At 43.9% G+C, this 17,753-nt stretch overlaps 1 long non-coding RNA gene and 9 other non-coding genes across 14 annotated transcripts; 9 read left to right on the plus strand and 1 right to left on the minus strand.

Annotated features, from left to right (window-relative positions):
- Positions 1-2,506: 2,506 nt before the first annotated feature.
- On the minus strand, positions 2,507-2,694 carry LOC115804186 (U2 spliceosomal RNA). Its single transcript, XR_004025037.1, has one exon. It is a non-coding gene; the product is annotated as a U2 spliceosomal RNA (small nuclear RNA).
- Positions 2,695-10,871: 8,177 nt separating this feature from the next.
- On the plus strand, positions 10,872-14,571 carry LOC111183842 (uncharacterized). 5 transcript variants are annotated; one of them, XR_002647128.3, is made up of 13 exons: positions 10,874-10,939; positions 11,297-11,346; positions 11,617-11,703; positions 11,928-11,978; positions 12,083-12,224; positions 12,331-12,365; positions 12,728-12,776; positions 13,050-13,104; positions 13,285-13,319; positions 13,536-13,572; positions 13,953-14,002; positions 14,246-14,275; positions 14,454-14,571. It is a non-coding gene; the product is annotated as an uncharacterized LOC111183842 (long non-coding RNA). The 5 variants fall into 5 exon arrangements; XR_016393775.1 differs by having other exon boundaries at positions 10,872-10,939; positions 13,953-14,275; XR_002647126.3 differs by having other exon boundaries at positions 10,875-10,939; positions 13,536-14,002.
- Positions 11,426-11,501, plus strand: LOC115804154 (small nucleolar RNA SNORD26). Its single transcript, XR_004025007.1, has one exon. It is a non-coding gene; the product is annotated as a small nucleolar RNA SNORD26 (small nucleolar RNA).
- On the plus strand, positions 11,784-11,855 carry LOC115804153 (small nucleolar RNA SNORD27). The gene has a single exon (XR_004025006.1). It is a non-coding gene; the product is annotated as a small nucleolar RNA SNORD27 (small nucleolar RNA).
- Positions 12,187-12,261, plus strand: LOC115804152 (small nucleolar RNA SNORD28). Its single transcript, XR_004025004.1, has one exon. It is a non-coding gene; the product is annotated as a small nucleolar RNA SNORD28 (small nucleolar RNA).
- Positions 12,817-12,943, plus strand: LOC115804158 (small nucleolar RNA SNORD22). The gene has a single exon (XR_004025011.1). It is a non-coding gene; the product is annotated as a small nucleolar RNA SNORD22 (small nucleolar RNA).
- LOC115804151 (small nucleolar RNA SNORD29) lies at positions 13,150-13,216 on the plus strand. The gene has a single exon (XR_004025003.1). It is a non-coding gene; the product is annotated as a small nucleolar RNA SNORD29 (small nucleolar RNA).
- Positions 13,389-13,458, plus strand: LOC115804155 (small nucleolar RNA SNORD30). The gene has a single exon (XR_004025008.1). It is a non-coding gene; the product is annotated as a small nucleolar RNA SNORD30 (small nucleolar RNA).
- Positions 13,709-13,777, plus strand: LOC115804156 (small nucleolar RNA SNORD31). The gene has a single exon (XR_004025009.1). It is a non-coding gene; the product is annotated as a small nucleolar RNA SNORD31 (small nucleolar RNA).
- LOC115804157 (small nucleolar RNA SNORD22) lies at positions 14,042-14,167 on the plus strand. The gene has a single exon (XR_004025010.1). It is a non-coding gene; the product is annotated as a small nucleolar RNA SNORD22 (small nucleolar RNA).
- Positions 14,572-17,753: the final 3,182 nt, after the last annotated feature.

Genomic DNA, 17,753 nt, shown 5'->3' on the forward strand with positions numbered 1-17,753 from the left:
TAGAGATGTGGATGGATCTAGAGACTGTCATACAGAGTGAAGTAAGTCAGAAAGAGAAGAACAAATATCATATATTGACGGATATATGTGGAACCTAGAAAAACGGTACAGATGAACCGGTTTGCAGGGCAGAAGTTTTGACACAGATGTAGAAAACAAACGTATGGACACCAAGGGGGGAAAGTGGCGGGGGGAGTGGTGGTGGTTGGATGAATTGGGAGATTGGGATTGACTTATACACACTAATATGTATAAAACAGATAACTATAAGAACCTGCTGTGTAAATAAATAAAATAAAAATTTTTAAATAAAATAAATAAATGGTGCCAAAATCTCTTCCTTAGTTCCTGGATCTGAGCCAATTTTCACATCCAAAACTCAGTTACTGAGGAGATAACCAAGTCCCTAGGGGAAGGATCATGAAACTATAACGACTCTCCCAGTTCTTCCCAAAAGGGAACTCATCATCTATTCAGATGACTATACATTTGGAAAAGGAGAATGTGCAAATATTTTCAGCATTTTAGACACAGGATCTGAGCTGACACTGATGCCTAGAGACCCAAAGCATCATCATGATTCCCATCAGAAGAGGTAATTTCTTCAGTCCCCAAGTGTTTAGTGGAACTTATATACTCATGAGTTGGTATAACCTCTACTTTGGGTCCTTAGCCTAAGAGAGAAGAGCTATCATAGTGGGAAAGGCAATGTAGAAATCTCTGAAACTCCCCCACTCTTCAGCCATGATAGTAAATAAAAAGAAATGACCATATCCTAGGGAGTAAGGGGAGAGGGACAGAGATTAGTGCCACCATAAAAGACAGAAAGGATGTGTGGATGGTGCCTATCTTATCCACTCCTAGAAATAAAGCTCCCACTTATACACCAGATGACATGGTAAGTTGCCAACTTTGAGTGCAACCCAGAGTAGGAAAGGGCTCTGCAGCAGGTCCAAGCTGCAATGCACGAAGCCCTGCCGTTTAGGCCATAACATCCAAGAGACCTAAGAGGGCGGAAAATCATGCAGTGTGGAGCCTATGGCAAGCCCCAATGGGCAAAGCAGGGGCTTGAAATTCTAGAGCAAGGCCAGGCTGTCCACAGCAGAGAAATACATGCCTTTTGAGAAAAAACTCTTAGCCTGTTATTGGAATACTTCATTATGAAACACTAAGTAACCATGAAACGCTCCCATTATGAGTTGGTTGTCAGACTTGCTCCCATTACGAGTTATGAGTTATGTCAGAACTGCTGCCATTATAGGTTGGACCTGTTAAGTCAAACAGTCAGACCAGACCAGCAGCAGTCTTTCAAAAGATAGAAATGGTACCTTCAGAATCAAGACTAAGCAGAACCAGAGGACACAAGCAAACTGCATGAGCAGGTAGCCCAGACCTCTTGCTATCCACCATACATCTAAAAGCATCCCCATCCCTTGTGCAAAAGAACCCATAGTCATAAGGAATGTCTTGTATAACCTGCTAAGGGAGGAAGTAAAAGCCCAAGCATGATTTACAGATGGGTTAACTTATGAGTGCCAACTGAAAATGGATGACAGTCACATTCAGAAGTGGTCTTGAAAGACAGTGGAGACAGAAAATCTGCCAGCTATACACCTGATGATCCACCTTGTGTAGAAGGAGAAATAGCGCAAGGTGAGAATATATACACATTCTAGGTCAATGGCCAATGGCCTGGCCATCTGATTAGAGGACTGGAAGGAAAAGGACTAGAAGATCAAAGGCAATGAGGTCTGGGGCAGAGAATGGTGATGGACATATGGGAGAGTGCACAAAGCCAAAGATTTCTGGATCACACATTAATGTCCACCAAAAAGAATCCACCATGAAAGAAGCACTAAACCGCCAAACAAACAAAATGACTTGGCCTTCATCAGAAAGCATAAGATGAACCCAGGATTCTAATTTCAGGCATCCTCTTAGCCAATACAATGATTTACAAAGAAAACATGTGAACTCCTATTTATATTTCATCCTTTGAAAAATTTTCTACCTTTTCAAATAATTGATAATGTACATAAAATATGACTTACCCTAAAAAATCTTCATTTATTAGGTGTTCTAGTTTTTTTTGTTTTTTGGGGGTTTTTTGGCTGTGCTGCGCAGCTTGCGGGATCCTAGCTGTCGGAGCAGGGATTGAACCCAGGCCCTCAGCAGCGAAAGCGCAGAGTCCCAACCACTGGACTGCCAGGGAATTCCCTCTAGCTTTTTTCTTAACTGATAGGGAGCAATCAAAAAAGTTTGGTGACCACTGCTATATTCTGCCATTACATAAAGTAATTACTGGCTGTTGAATTAACAGATATACGTGTTAGCCTAATTCTGGACTACTTCATATGGTTTATAGTACCTCTTACAAGTCCATAACCAAATCCTTTACTAATGAATCCAGTTGCCATAGTTTATCATGCTTATTCTTTCTAAGGGAAACATAATTTCACCAAAGTTATAGCTAACAAATCTCTTGTTTAACAACTAAATATCCCCAAAGAGGTACACTATTCCTAGAAGTACTGCAATGCCAGGTTGATGCATGGAGCTGACAAAACAAGCTCCTATTCTATCTCCTTGTTCCAAAACTCAATGTAATACGTTGTCCTCAGGTAAAGGACATAGATACTAAACTGATAAGAACAGATACCACACTTCATCTTAGCCAAAAGGCCTAGAATTGATATTATCTGTATTAACTCCCCATCATCTCTTCCTGTCCCAAACTTTCCTCACTCAGGTCCACAAACACAGCTTGTAAGCATGTCCTTACAACCATCAACATCCTCATCTTCCCCAGAGGCCAGGAAATTCTGTTATCAAATAACTTAACTTACTGTCTTATCTCCCAGTTCCTGGCAAAGAACTAGTTATTTGCATACCTCCTCATCCATTAAGTGAGGCAGTGCCTCTTGCTGCCAGGTGGGGGCAGGGTTGCTCTCTGGGCAAAATCACCAGACCTCTCTAAGCACCTCATTTGATAAGAAGGGTTATCAATGAATTGGGGCTAGAAAAAGATCATTCAAAAATTTATAGGGATAAATTAGTATATATTGAGTCCTACTTTGTGTCCTCTACTCTGCTAGGCAATAGGGATACAATGATTTACACAGACATGATCTCTAAACTCAGGGAGTTTATGGTGGGCAGGCAGAGCGGATCTGTCTTGGGGAGGGAGTGGCAGTAAGGAAAGGGGCAAAGGGGTCTCAATGGCCATAATGATGATCTGGACGATAACCTAAAGACTATGGAGGGGCACTGAAGAGCTATGAACTGAGACATGAGACTGGACCAAATATTTTATATAGAAAGATCACTGCAGCTTCAAGATGGAGAATGGACTAAAGAAAGGAAACCAGGGTCAGGGAGTCAGATTAAGTCTGTTGTAAAAACCTTGGGGTCAAAGGCCTCAATTAGGGTAGTGGCAGTGGGGGAGCTTGGACAATTGAGTGAAATAGGAGAAGCAGGTTGAATTCAATTTGGAAAAGTTATGAAGTTTGTGGACCATGTGACAATGTTCATCCAGAAGGCAACTGGATGCACAGCTCTGAAGCTCAGGAAAAAGATCGTGGGCTGGAGCTACAGGCATAACGGTGGTCATTAAAATCATGGGAGTGGATAAGGTGGCCCAGGCAGAGTAAGTAAAAAGTTGGGCCTAATACATAACTGGAGGAACATTAATGTTTGAGGAATGGGCCAGAAGATGTACCTCAAAGGATCAGGAAGAAGTTAGCAGAAACATAAGAGGAAGGCTAGGAGAGGGCAGTGTCCCAAACACTGTGGAAACAGTGTTTTAAGAAATAGGAAATGGGTCAATAGGGTAAGGTGCTGCTGAGAGATCAAGTAGGATGACTGAAGTGTCTTAAGAAGTGGGCAGCACTGTGTGAACAAGTGCTTCTTAAACTTTAGCTTGCATACAGATCACCTGGGGATCTTGTGTAAATGCAAATGCTAATTCATTTGGCCTGTGAAAAGACCTGAGATTAGCATTTCTAACAGACTCCCAGGTAATGCAGGTGTAGCCAGCTCTTTAAAGGTAAAGACATTTGCTGGAAAGAGGAAGCAAGATACGATGCTAGCCAGAGGGAGGCAGGGTGTTAGAACCACACTAGCACACTGTCTAAAGCTCCAATTCGGGAGTCAGACCTCCTGAATTTAAATTCTGACTCTCAATAAATATTTTTTGAATAAATAAATAAATGGATCAACAAAAGATAGTGTACCACAGGGGTTGTTAAAGTATAATTTTTAAAAATGAAAACATGACTCATAAAAATATAAAGTAAACACATGTCAAATATTTTATTCAACCTATTAATTAATAAGAGAATGAATAAGATTCAAAACAGCTTCAATAGAGAATTCTAGAAAAAGAGTATCATCAGTCAAGAGTCCAGGCAAGGGCTTCCCTGGTGGCGCAGTGGTTGACAGTCCGCCTGCCGATGCAGGGGACACGGGTTCGTGCCCCGGTCCAGGAAGATCCCACATGCCGCGGAGCGGCTGGGCCCGTGAGCCATGGCCGCTGAGCCTGCGCGTCCGGAGCCTGTGCTCCGCAACGGGAGAGGCCACAACAGTGAGAGGCCCGCGTACCGCAAAAAAAAAAAAATCAAAAACAAACAAACAAAAAATCACCTAATGTCTTACAAGGCAAACTTATCAAATTGTAAAATATCCAAAGCGATAGTAAAAAGGACATCAGGGGCTTCCCTGGTGGCGCAGTGGTTGAGAGTCCGCCTGCCGATGCAGGGGACACGGGTTCGTGCCCCGGTCCGGGAAGATCCCACATGCCCCGAAGTGGCTGGGCCTGTGAGCCATGGCCGCTGAGCCTGCGTGTCCGGAGCCTGTGCTCCGCAACGGGAGAGGCCACAACAGTGAGAGGCCCGCGTACCGCAAAAAAAAAAGAGTCCAGGCAAGAATGATATGAATTTGCATTCTAATACATAGATATAAAATCACCTAATGTCTTACAAGGCAAACTTATCAAATTGTAAAATACCCAAAGCAATAGTAAAAAGGACATCAAACAAAGGTACACACCCCCTGGAAAACCAGATAATCCCCAAGCTAGGTGGGCCTGCTCTACGTCAAAAGGACACCTAGTAATAACTTTTGCCTATTTCCAAGTTTTGGATAATTTTTCTTAACAGGGTCAAAAGTAGAGACTGGATTTGAATAACAGCTCTGCCACACTAGCTATGTATCCTTGGATAAGTAACTTATATAAAACTCAGTTTTCTTTTTTCACAGAACTAGAACAAAAAATTTCACAATTTGTATGGAAACACAAAAGACCCCGAACAGCCAAAGCAATCTTGAGAAAGAAAAACGGAGCTGGAGGAATCAGGTTCCCTGACTTCAGACTATACTACAAAGCTACAGTAATCAAGACAGTATGGTACTGGCACAAAAACAGAAAGGTAGATCAGTGGAACAGGATAGAAGGCCCAGAGATAAACCCACGCACATATGGACACCTTATCTTTGATAAAGGTGGCAGGAATGTACAGTGGAGAAAGGACAGCCTCTTCAATAAGTGGTGCTGGGAAAACTGGACAGGTACATGTAAAAGTATGAGATTAGATCACTCCCTAACACCATACACAAAAATAAGCTCAAAATGGATTAAAGGCCTAAATGTAAGGCCAGAAACTATCAAACTCTTAGAGGAAAACATAGGCGGAACACTCTCTGACATAAATCACAGCAAGATCCTTTCTGACCCACCTCCTAGAGAAATGGAAATAAAAACAAAAATAAACAAATGGGACCTAATGAAACTTCAAAGCTTTTGTACAGCAAAGGAAACCATAAAGAAGACCAAAAGACAACCCTCAGAATGGGAGAAAATATTTGCAAATGAAGCAACTGACAAAGGATTAATCTCCAAAATTTACAAGCAGCTCATGCAGCTCAATAACAAAAAAACAAACAACCCAATCCAAACATGGGCAGAAGACCTAAATAGGCATTTCTCCAAAGAAGATATACAGACTGCCAAAAAACACATGAGAGAATGCTCAACATCATTAATCATTAGAGAAATGCAAATCAAAACTACAATGAGATATCATCAAAAAATGATGAGATATCATCAAAAAATCTAGAAACAATAAATGCTGGAGAGGGTGTGAAGAAAAGGGAACACTCTTGCACTGCTGGTGGGAATGTGAATTGGTTCAGCCACTATGGAGAACAGTATGGAGGTTCCTTAAAAAACTACAAATAGAACTACCATATGACCCAGCAATCCCACTACTGGGCATATACCCTGAGAAAACCAAAATTCAAAAAGAGTCATGTACCAAAATGTTCATTGCAGCTCTATTTACAACAGCCCGGAGATGGAAACAACCTAAGTGCCCATCATTGGATGAATGGATAAAGAAGATGTGGCACATATATACAATGGAATATTACTCAGCCATAAAAAGAAACGAAATTGAGCTATTTGTAATGAGGTGGATAGACCTAGAGTCTGTCATACAGAGTGAAGTAAGTCAGAAAGAAAAAGACAAAATACCGTATGCTAACACATATCTATGGAATTTAAGAAAAAAAAATGTCATGAAGAACCTAGGGGTAAGACAGGAATAAAGACACAGACCTACTAGAGAACGGACTTGAGGTATGGGGAGGGGGAAGGGTGAGCTGTGACAGGGCGAGAGAGAGGCATGGACATATATACACTAACAAACGTAAGGTACCTTACATGGGAAGCAGCCGCATGGCACAGGGATATCGGCTCGGTGCTTTTGTGACCGCCTGGAGGGCGGGAGGATGGGAGGATGGGAGGGAGGGAGACGCAAGAGGGAGGAGATATGGGAACATATGTATATGTATAACTGATTCACTTTGTTATAAAGCAGAAACTAACACACCATTGTAAAGCAATTATACCCCAATAAAGATGTTATAAAAAACAACAACAACAACAACGACAACTCAGTTTTCTTATCTGTAAAAAGGGGATGGTAACCAGAAAAACTACTATTTTTTGAATTGAGGTAATATATATAAAGCAGTTAGTACAGTGCCTGGAAGGTGTCATGGAAAGCACTTAATAGATGTTAACACCCTCCACCAATTGTTTCACCTTGTTTATCTCATTTCCCATTACTTGACACCCCAGCCTTTTTGCACCATTCTAGCAAATATATTTACACACACATGCACACATTTCACTTAATTTGACAACATTCTTCACTTGTGCAACATCCTCTTTTAACCTTATTATTCAAAGGAAAAAATGTCCAGCATTCACTTATTTCATGGGTAATGAAACTTGCATTATTTCCACCAAACTTCACCTTGACGTATATAATACCTCCCCAGCTGTGTTTTAAAAATCCTAACCACAACCTATAAATCAGTAAGCACCGTCCAGTGCTGCAGTCCTACTTGGAGCATTCTACCTCATATGGCTCTCTCCTCCATTTCTTTCAGAGTTCTGCACAAATGTCCCTCTCTGAGTGAAATGACAATTCCTCCCCCTCTGCCCCAGCACTCCCTCTCTCCTTCCCTACTTAATTTTCACCATAGCTTTGTTTTTTTGTTTTGTTTTGTTTTTTGGTTTTGGCCGCACCTCACGGCATGCAGGATCTTATTTCCCCAACCAGGGATCGAACCTGTGCCCCGTGCAGTGGAAGTGCTGAGTTTTAACCACTGGACCACCAGGGAAGTCCAATTTTCACCACAGCATTTAACTGCACTTGACATATTATTTGTCTGTGTTTTCCACCAGAATATAAGCTCCAAGGGAGCATAAGGGGACTGTCTGCTTTGTTCCCTGTTGTATCTCATGTCCCTTGTAGATGCTCAACAGATAAATAATATTGGTAGACTAAACGTTAAGCGAAGGTTGTGCCCGTGATCTCCAACTGCCAAGAACATTGGTTTTTTTTTTTTGTTTTTTTTTTTTGGTGCTTAAGCCCCTCAACCCACTTACAGCTTACAAAAAGAATATCCAGTTTTTGACATCCCCCCCTTTCCAGTGGATTCTATATCACTACAAAAGATGCTGAAAATTCACACTCTTGGTGCACAGGCATATTTTGATTGGCTCATAGAAAATGCTTAAAATTTTTAAGCTGGATGCCAACATTTTATTTTTTTTTTTGTTTTTTGGGTTTTTTTTTGGCCGCACCACATGGCACGTGGCATCTTAGTTCCCCAACTAGGGATCAAACCCACGCCCCCTGCATTGGAAGTGCAGAGTCTTAACCACTGGACCGCCAGGGAAGTCCCGATGATGCCAACTTTTTCAATGGGCAAATTAATAAACAATTCTGGATTTCTGGATTCTCTTGATCAGATTTTTCAGAGAACAGTATTCTAGGAAGGCAACAATCTGCTGGAGCTAAGACAGAGCTATCTACATCGCCAGAGTCCCCACCCGGTTCCTACGGCTTACTGCATTACCTATATTCCTGTAGGTATGAGTTGAAGACTTCTGATGTAAATCCTCTCCTATTTCCCTTTCATTACACTTGTTAGTACAGAATCCACTTACCTGCTGCTTGAACTACTGTGACAATCTAATTAATGTCCTTATCTCATCTTAGCCCTCAATTTCTAATCACCTCCCTACTCAAAAACTGTCACTGTTTATTTTTATCTATAGTTCAAATTATTTAGCTTTGCATTCCAGGCCCCCCTCATCCGGTCTTCCCCAGGAAATCTTTTCCAATTTTATATTCTGATTCCCCTTCAGCCCATCTTTCATGAACTATATTCATACACTTCCTTTTCCAGCTCCAATTCCCTCCCTGGTTCTGTTTATCTAACCTTCAAGGCCCAGGCACTCCATAAAGCATCCCCCAATTCCCATGCCCACACACAACCTCCCTAGACCTATCTGCCTACTCTGGACCTTCTGAATTCTCCATAACTTATCTGTTCCATTTTCTACACATTTTGTTACAACTTTCCAATCATGTACTTGCACAAGCACTTAATAGTTATTGAATAAATGAATTTATTCCATCTATAATAACTTTGTTCATACTGGAATTCTTTCAACACTTGTTTTGTCACTTGTTGTGTTACGCTGGGACATGCATGAGGACAACACTGCCGCCAAAGGAGTGAAAATGGATTCCTGCAGAGCAGGGAGAGGGCAAAAAACCCTAGATATTAAAAAAAAGGGAAAAAAAAAAAGGTTTCTGGCCCTCCAAAGGTCCGTGGAACATAAAGAGACATACAGTATATCAGTGTTATTACAACTTCATGGTTGGGATTAGAGGGGAAAATGTCTTTTTAAGGCTCCTGGAGAGGGGAAGACAACAATGAAAACAATTGAGAAACAGTATCCAGGGATCATGCCATTTGTTTCCTGTGTATTTGCTTGCCCGCCAAATTCCCAGAGAAGAGCGTGAGGACAGCAGTAAAGCAGAGTGATCAAAAGTGCACGCTCTCGGGCTTCCCTGGTGGCACAGTGCTTAAGAATCCGCCTGCCAACCCAGGGGACATGGGTTCGAGCCCTGGCCCGGGAAGATCCCACATGCTACGGAGCAACTAAGCCTGTGTGCTACAATTACTGAGCCTGCGCTCTAGAGCCTGCGAGCCACAACTACTGAGCCCATGTGCCTAGAGCCTGTGCTCCTCAACAAGAGAAGCCACCGCAATGAGAAGCCCGCTTGCCGCAATCAGAGGAAAGCCCACGAGCAGCAACAAAGACCCATGCAGCCAAAAATAAAAAATAAAAAGTGCAGGCTCTGGAATCAGACTGCCTGGATTTGTACGTGGGCTCTGATATTTCTTAGCTGGATAACACTGAGCAAGTTAATTAACCTCTCTGGACCTCAGGTTTCTCATCCCTAACATTACCTAATATCTCCTCCTAGGGTTGTAGTATTAGGTGAGGTCATACAGGAGAGCACACAGTAAGAGCTTAATAAATGACTATAAAATGTACATGTATAAAAATTTTTTAAAACGCACATGTACCCTAGGTGTTCACCACAAACGATTAATAAATTGATGCTGGTTGGCCTCAATAACAAGTGTATACAGGTGACTGGAACTGCCTCGCCAATCAGGCGGGAGCTGGAGGCTGCTCTGCAAGAGGTCTTTACACCTAGATTCCCTCATCTATAAAATGCGTGTACTGTACCAACCTCTCTTTTGGGATCTGGAGAACTGAAATATAATCATTTCACGTAATGTGCTTAAAGCGGCACTTCAAATATCAGCTAATATTAGCCCTACTGCAAGCCAAGCTCCTAGTAAAATCGGACTGGACAGCAGGACAGAGGTGGCCAGTTAGAGAAAACATCCTAAGACTGTTATAAAATTTCAAAAGCACCTACGGCCTGATTCACTTTCCCGAAACGGCTCCACGCAAGGGCCCTCCACTCGAGCTCGGCCCGGGGCCCGGTAGTACCTGAGTCGCCCCCCATGCTGGGACCCTGAGGACCAGACCCAGAATGCTCGTTGGGCGGCTGGCGTGGAACCGAGACGACGCCGGCCGAGGGTTCATGAGGTTCGCGGTCCATCGTGTCGGACCCTGCACGCGGGTTTAGGGTGTGTGTGCGCGCAAGAAGGGGGGCGGGTCTCAGGGAAGGGAGGGGGGGCAGGCAGCTGTGACCGAGACGGGGCGTCAGTCCAGGATCCGCGGGAAACCGGGAACTCGTCGCCTCAGTCCCACAGCCGCAGTAGAGTCCCCGCCGCGGCACGTTAGGCGCGCCTGCACAACCCCTAAGGCACATGCGCACCGCTTTCGCGCCGCCGCGTCAGGGAACGCACAGCCTCCCCCTCCCACCCGACCCGGGCTTCCTCTGGAAATCTTTACCCACGAGCCACCAGGCTCGCACGCCCTCTCTTTCTGCGCTTGCGCCTGTCATAGTCCCGCCCCCAAATCCCGTGGACCTCTGCGAGATGCTACTTAAGCGTCTCTCGGTAGGCTTTCGGTCTCATTCTTCCACAGATTTCGGTAAGTGTGTGTGTTTGACTGCACTTTAAAAAAAAAAAAAAATGACCACGAGAACGTGCCCGCGCCTTGGCGTCTCTCAGTTGCATGTATTGGGTTCGTGGGGCAGGGGAGAGAAAAACATGGCCATGGCATTGAGGCCTTGAAGCGACAGGGGCTGTGTGAAGGACAACATGGCGATGAGGGGCGGTGCCGACGGGCCTCTCTGTGATGAGAGTCTTTTCACAGACCTGTACTGAGCTCCGTGAGGATAAGAAACTCTGAGGAGACAGGCCTTGCACGGCCGACACAGTCTTAGCTCCGGAAAACAAAGCGTTTACGAGATAGCCTAGTGCTGACCTGATGTTCTCTTGTCTTCAGGGTTCGGGCGCGCGTCGAGCACTAAAGGATAGCAAAGAGTTCTCGTTACAGTAAGTGCTCGTGGCGTGCCTTTACCACCTTTATTTTTTTGGTTTAATTGTTGGATATACGGAAGTCCACCGGGATGTGCTACGGGGATGATCTCAAAAGTTGAACTCTCTCTTTCTGATGAATTAGTGGAGAAAACATAAGAATTCTGAGTAGCACTGTTTGTGGCCAATGTTTGGGCTCTTTAGCCCTGAGGTGTTAAGGGACTGACGTGGGACAGTTAGGCTACGAGACATAAAAGTGAAGGGTGTTCTTTGTTTTTTTTTTCCCAGATGTGGTTTAAATCAAAAGACCTTATGGGTGGGAGGATGGGACAAGACCTGTCCCTGTGTGGATCAAGCATTATGGCGATGCTCCAGGTGGGTATACGATGCTTTATGCAATTACGGGTAGGGGCACAGAATCTGGATGGGACTTGCTGCTTCAGATTGCGCTGGCCACTCCATGATGAACGTAAAATGACAAGCATATGCCTGAACTCAAAAGTGATGTCACCTTACTACTGAGAAGTGGGCCCCAAATACTCAAGGGCCTTGAATGGCTATTCTTAGGTACATCTAATGCCTCCCTTTTCTGTCTCCAGCATCTCATCACCAATCCTAAGGAATTCAGCTACCTCCCAGGGTGAATGCAGGTAATTTTGCAAATGGGGGGGTTAGGGTGTAGTCTGTCTGGTGTTCCCCACAACCAGGAGAGCAAACGGTCAGTGGAGCAGTGTTGCCTTTTTGCTCCTTCCAGCTTGTTCCTCTTGGAATGATATTCCTGGGGAGGGAGATGGCAGCCCAGCAAGCGGCACAGTTGGTTCTTGTGATGGTGTGCTCTTCCCTCACCCACATGTCACTGTCAGATGATTTGAATGATAATGCTGATTCTCTGTGAGGTACGACATTTAATAGCATGTTAGAGTTCTGATGGCAGTTTCTGTTAATGAAGAAATTTTATTCCATCCTAGTGTTTTGAAATAACCATTTGCTGCCCTTTTGCAGGTTGTCCTCATTGTGATGTATACATCTGTCTTACAGTAAGTTACTTTTCCCAATGTTGTAAGTTAGGTTATATGTGAGCCTTGATGACTCTCTGGGCTTGGGGGGGGGTGTTGTTGTAAAAGCCCTGATTGATCCGTGTAACTTTTTGGTTTCTTTTGTTCCTTATAGTGATGTTTCTTGATCTTTTATCTTTCTTTTTTTTTTAATATTTACTTCTTTATTTGGCTGTGTCGGGTCCTAGTTGTGGCACGCAGGCTCTAGAGCCCTCGTTGCCCCGCGGCATGTGGGATGTCAGTTCCCCTACCGGGGATCAAACCATTGTCCCCTGCATTGGAAGGCACATTCTCAACACTGGACCACCAGGGAAGTCCCTTATTTTATTTTTCTTGTTTCCTAGATGCCTCTTGATCTGCTCAGGGTCAAACTCCTGGAAAGAGTTGAGAATCGTGAGTACTTGTAACCTTTCTGGTTGTAGCTTGTTTCCAGTGCCAGTGAGGAGAGCAAGCATTCTGTCTTACGCCTGTTCTAGCCCCAGAGCCAGTAATGGTGAACCCACTGGGGCTAACGGGGAGAGGGGATGAAAGCTTGTTCCATAAGGAAGTGTCTGGGGTGCAGCAAATGCCCGCGGATATCACTTGCTTAGCTTTTCTTGGTTTATCCATTAACCCCAGCTGGAATAATTCTGGCTATGTTGCTAATTACATGACGTTCTCATTCAGGAGCAGCTTGTTCCTTGTTCCTGTATTACTCCTGGAAAGCCTCCCGAGTTGAAAGGTTAGTTGATTAATGCCTGTATGGCATATATCACCAAGTAAGCAGTTTCTATGATGAATCAGACTAGCTCACTATGACTTAAATAATGAGAAGATTTGAACACCTGAGAAACTGGAGAAGACAGCAGTGGGATACTGTCTGTAAGGAGCTTGTATCACTCACAGCTTTATCCTTCCCTAGGTACCATTGCCAGTTACCTGCTTCTTTGCTCAAAGGTGAGTGTTTTTCATATGCGTTGGTGCATACAGTGTATTGAGTAGGAAAAAATGCCTTTTTCGGCATGTCTGTATGATGACTTACATGGAATCTCGTTCGGCTGACGATTTGCTGTTGAGACTCGGAAATCTGATTTTCTAGGAACCATAGCTTAGGTGGGAACAACTTTTAATGCAGGAATTAAGCTTACTGATTCAGTCTTGTTTTTGTTTTAGGTCCAATTCCTTGTCTGGAGCCTGAGAATGAATTGAGGTAAATCTGTCATCTGTGGCTACTATATAGAATTTGCCAGGGTTTTTTGTGGCACTTTGGATAGCTGTGCAGACATTACTTGTTTAATCCAAAGTTTGTCTTTGGCCATTTGTGAACCACCTGTGACAGATTTCCACTCACCAGTGATGAGTTCAGTACCGCCCCAGTCTGATCACTATGACTGAAAGGTATTTTCTGAGCTGTGAGTTCGCCTTGGAGTGAAAGGTGACAATAGTGGGAAGTTGGGTGGGCTTTATAGCCAATAGGAAGCTTTGTGGACTAGGTGGTGGTTTCTATCAAAATGTCTGTTGAGACCTACATAGATGTGCCTTTTGTCTCGGGGTGGTTTAGAGACTTAGTTCCCAATCGTTCTTTCGCAGGGGAAAGGAGTAAGCCATATTTCTGTTCAACTCCAGTCTGAAGCTAAGAGGTGAGTAAATGTAAACACAAGGTGGGTCAAGTTAAAATTTCCCAGTGAAGAAATATTCACATGTCTTACTTCCTGTCCTAGTCCCAGAGCCTGTAAAGGTGAACCCACTGGGGCTGGCTGGGGGAGAAGAGGAAAGCTTGTTCCAGAAGGAACTGTCTGAGGGATCATAAGAATTTCTAAACAAGGCAAAGGAGGGAATAAATTACTGGTTGAAAATCGGTTGTGTTTTTTTTTTTCCTTCAGGTCTGAAGAAAGAACAAAGCACACATAATGGTAAGTATCTATTCATGTACTTATGTTACATATTTAATAGAGTAACCATGATAAATAGAAAAGTATCTGGAAGCAGTCCTTTTAATGTTAGCTGGTTTAAAGGATAGCCCTTCTAAACCCATGTGGTATATACTTTTCCATATGGTAAGAAAACTCAACTTTTTTTTTTTCTCTACAGGAGTCCAACTCTCAAAGGATATCAAAAATGGAATTTTCTTATACAACCTACCTGTTCAAATTAGCATACAATCATTTTAGCCTTTCTAAATAAAACTTTTTGTTTTTTTAAACCTTCACTGATTCCTGTGTTTGAGTGGGTCTAGCTGGACAGAAGGAGATAATCCCAGAAAGATTGTTACTGGCTTTACCCTGTTTAAGCTTGGCAGTTTGCCGAATGCTGAATTGTCTAACCCAGGGAGCCTTCTTACACCTTTAAGGAGTTTTTCCTTCTCTCTGTACTTTGCTGAGGAGTTCTATATGAATGTTTGCTGGTTTTGGGTGACCCTTTAACCTTTAGCTGTGCCCTAAAACTTTATACTAGACTTTTCTCAATAAAATACGTTTTGTGTCAGGAGTATAGTAAAGTAAAAGGCAATTTAACTGAAAGAAAATGCATTTTTGCTAATTAAATCGTAGCCATACAGTAATAAGAATGGTCAACATAGTAATTATAGCCACAAGAATGAAAGGGTTGGTCCAAGTAAGAGAAGGCACACCGAGGAAGCACCTGTATTTAAAGGTGGGAGGAACAGCAGAGGACAAACCCAGAATGAGGCACTGCAAGCAGTAAGAGAGCCTGCAGTGCTGACCTGTAAACCCGAGGGAAGAGAGCACCATGAGAGGTGTTTGGTAGATAATGAAGCCTTCCTCAAGCAATATTATCACCATGTGGCAAATAGGAATTCAAATTAAGGCCCAGTTACTTAAGAGATGAAAGAAATGAGTCTGGGACAATCTGGAGAAATGGGGGAGAGCTCCAAAATGAGGGGGACCCTCAGTCCTTCCATACAATGACGACTCAGTCTATGATATTTCTAGCCTGGACTTCTGCAACCTGCCCCTGACCTTATAACCAGTCAGACATTCAGACCTTGATTCCATGTCGTTCCTCTCCAGTCTCCCCACTTCAGTAAGTGTCAGCAGTGCCAACATGTTGCTCCATCCCAAACATAGCAGTGTACTTGCTGGGAGAGCCAAGGCCCTGCTCTTGCTTTTGCTGACTGATGTTTGGTTACATTCTAGAGGAAGAGGAGGAGGCAGAATGAGAGCCAACAAACAAGGTTATTTGAAATAGCAGAGTGGTTCTCAACCAGGCGTGATTTTGCCCCCTGGGGAACATTAAAAAATGTCTGGAAAAAAACAAAAAAACAAAAAAAAATGTCTGGAGACACTTCTGGTTGTCACAGTTTTTTGTGGGGGGTGGTGGGTAGGCTATACTACTATCTAGTGGGTAGAGGCCAAGGATGCTGCTAAACACCCTACAATTAATAGGACAGCCCCAACTCCCCAAACAAAATGTCAATAGTGCTGAGTTTTCAGGCACCCTGAGATAAATGCCGACAAAGAATAGGAGTCGGCCTTCCCTGGTGGCGCAGTGGTTTAAGAATCCTCCTGCCAATGCAGGGGACACGGGTTCAAGTCCTGGTCCGGGATGCCACGGAGCAAGTAAGCCCGTGAGCCTAGAGCCCGTGCTCAGCAACAAGAGGAACCACCACAATGAGAAGCCCGAGCACGGCAACGGCAACGAAAAGTAGCCCCTGCTCGCCGCAACTAGAGAAAGCCCGTGCGCTGAAACGAAGACCCAACGCAGCCAAAAAAAAAAAAGCTTGATCCCTGGTTGGGGAGCTATAATATCACATGCCTCGCGGCCAAAAAACCAAAACATAAAACAAGCAATATTGTAACAAATTCAATAAAGACTTAAAAAAATGGTCCACATGGGCTTCCCATGGTGGCGCAGTGGTTGAAAGTTCGCCTGCCGATGCAGGGGACACGGGTTCGTGCCCCGGTCCGGGAAGATCCCACATGCCGCAGAGCGGCTGGGCCCGTGAGCCATGGCCGCTGAGCCTGCGCGTCTGGAGCCTGTGCTCCGCAAAGGGAGAGGCCACAACAGTGAGAGGCCCGCATACCGTAAAAAATAAAAAATAAAAAAATGAAAAATTGTCCACGTCAAAAAATCTTTCTTTTTAAAATTTATTTATTTTTGGCTGTGTTGGGTTTTAATTGCTGCGTGTGGGCCTTCTCTAGTTGCGGCGAGCGGGGGCTACTCTTCATTGTGGTGCCTGGGCTCCTCATGCAGTGGCTTCTCGTTGTGGAGCACGGGCTCTAGGCACGCGGGCTTCAGTAGTTGTGGCATGCGGGCTCAGTAGTTGTGTCTCGGGCTCTAGAGCTCAGGCTCAGTAGTTGTGGCTCATGGGCTTAGTTGCTCCGCGGCATGTGGGATCTTCCCAGACCAGGGCTCGAACCTGTGTCCCCTGCATTGGCAGGCGGATTCTTAACCACTGCGCCACCAGGGAAGTCCACGTCAAAAAAATCTTAAAAAAAAAAATTACATCACCTAACCTGCTGTGCCTCAGTTTCTCCATCTGTAAAAGAGGGAAGATGATAGTACTACTTATTCTATTAATGTTATTAATACATATAAAGCACCTGGAATCGTGCATGAAACCATAGACTAGTCAGGCTGGGAATCAGTCATCACCAGGTGACGGATGAGAGGGAAAGCCAGGGCACTGGATAAGATCATTTCAGCAGAGAGTGTAAATAGGAGCAGAAATTTTGAATTCCTAGGAGTCAGGGAGCTAATAAAATCAGCAAAGAGGGTAGGGTTGGTGATCAAGAGGTCAGCTGGTCCCTCTTTTCTGGCCCGACTCCAACCCAGAGTTGCCACAAGGGGATGTAGGCCCAGAGGAGCCAGTCTTAAGTCCGGGAGCCGAGGCTATCTCTCTGTGGGCCTGCCTACAGGGCCTTCCAGGACCTCCAGATCCTGTTCCTCCAGTTGATGTGGCCTCTTTTTAGGTGTTTGGATGCCTTCAGACAGGTCCTCCTATCATTTTTGGGCTGTGGTTGTTAACTTGTAGGTTAGTGAACAGGCTTTAGGGGGCTCTAAGAATCTCCTCGGAAATTGTATGCAAAATTGTATAAGGCAACTATGCATTTATTTGGGAAAAGCTTCAACAGATTCTCAGAAGGGTTGGGTGATACAATAAAAATTAAACACCTCTTCACTGACTAAGCATTTCTTCAACCTGCTTCATATTATGTTGGTTTTTAAGTTTATAACATCTTCCTCTCAAGAGCACCAAAAAAAAGTCTAAAATTGTTCAATTAATTTATAAATATGGGGGTTCCCTGGCGGTCCAGTGGTTAAGACTCCGAGCTTCCACTGTAGGTGCGGCCAAAAAAAAAAAAAAGAGTTAAAAGGGGGTTGTAAATTGGGGAGAGTTGTTGTTATAAACCTTTGAACACTACTTTGACA

This window comes from Delphinapterus leucas, chromosome 7, assembly GCF_059928025.1.
Source record: "Delphinapterus leucas isolate spDelLeu-1000000601 "Yukka" chromosome 7, BTC_Dleu_Yukka2, whole genome shotgun sequence".
Lineage (NCBI taxonomy): Eukaryota > Metazoa > Chordata > Mammalia > Artiodactyla > Monodontidae > Delphinapterus > Delphinapterus leucas.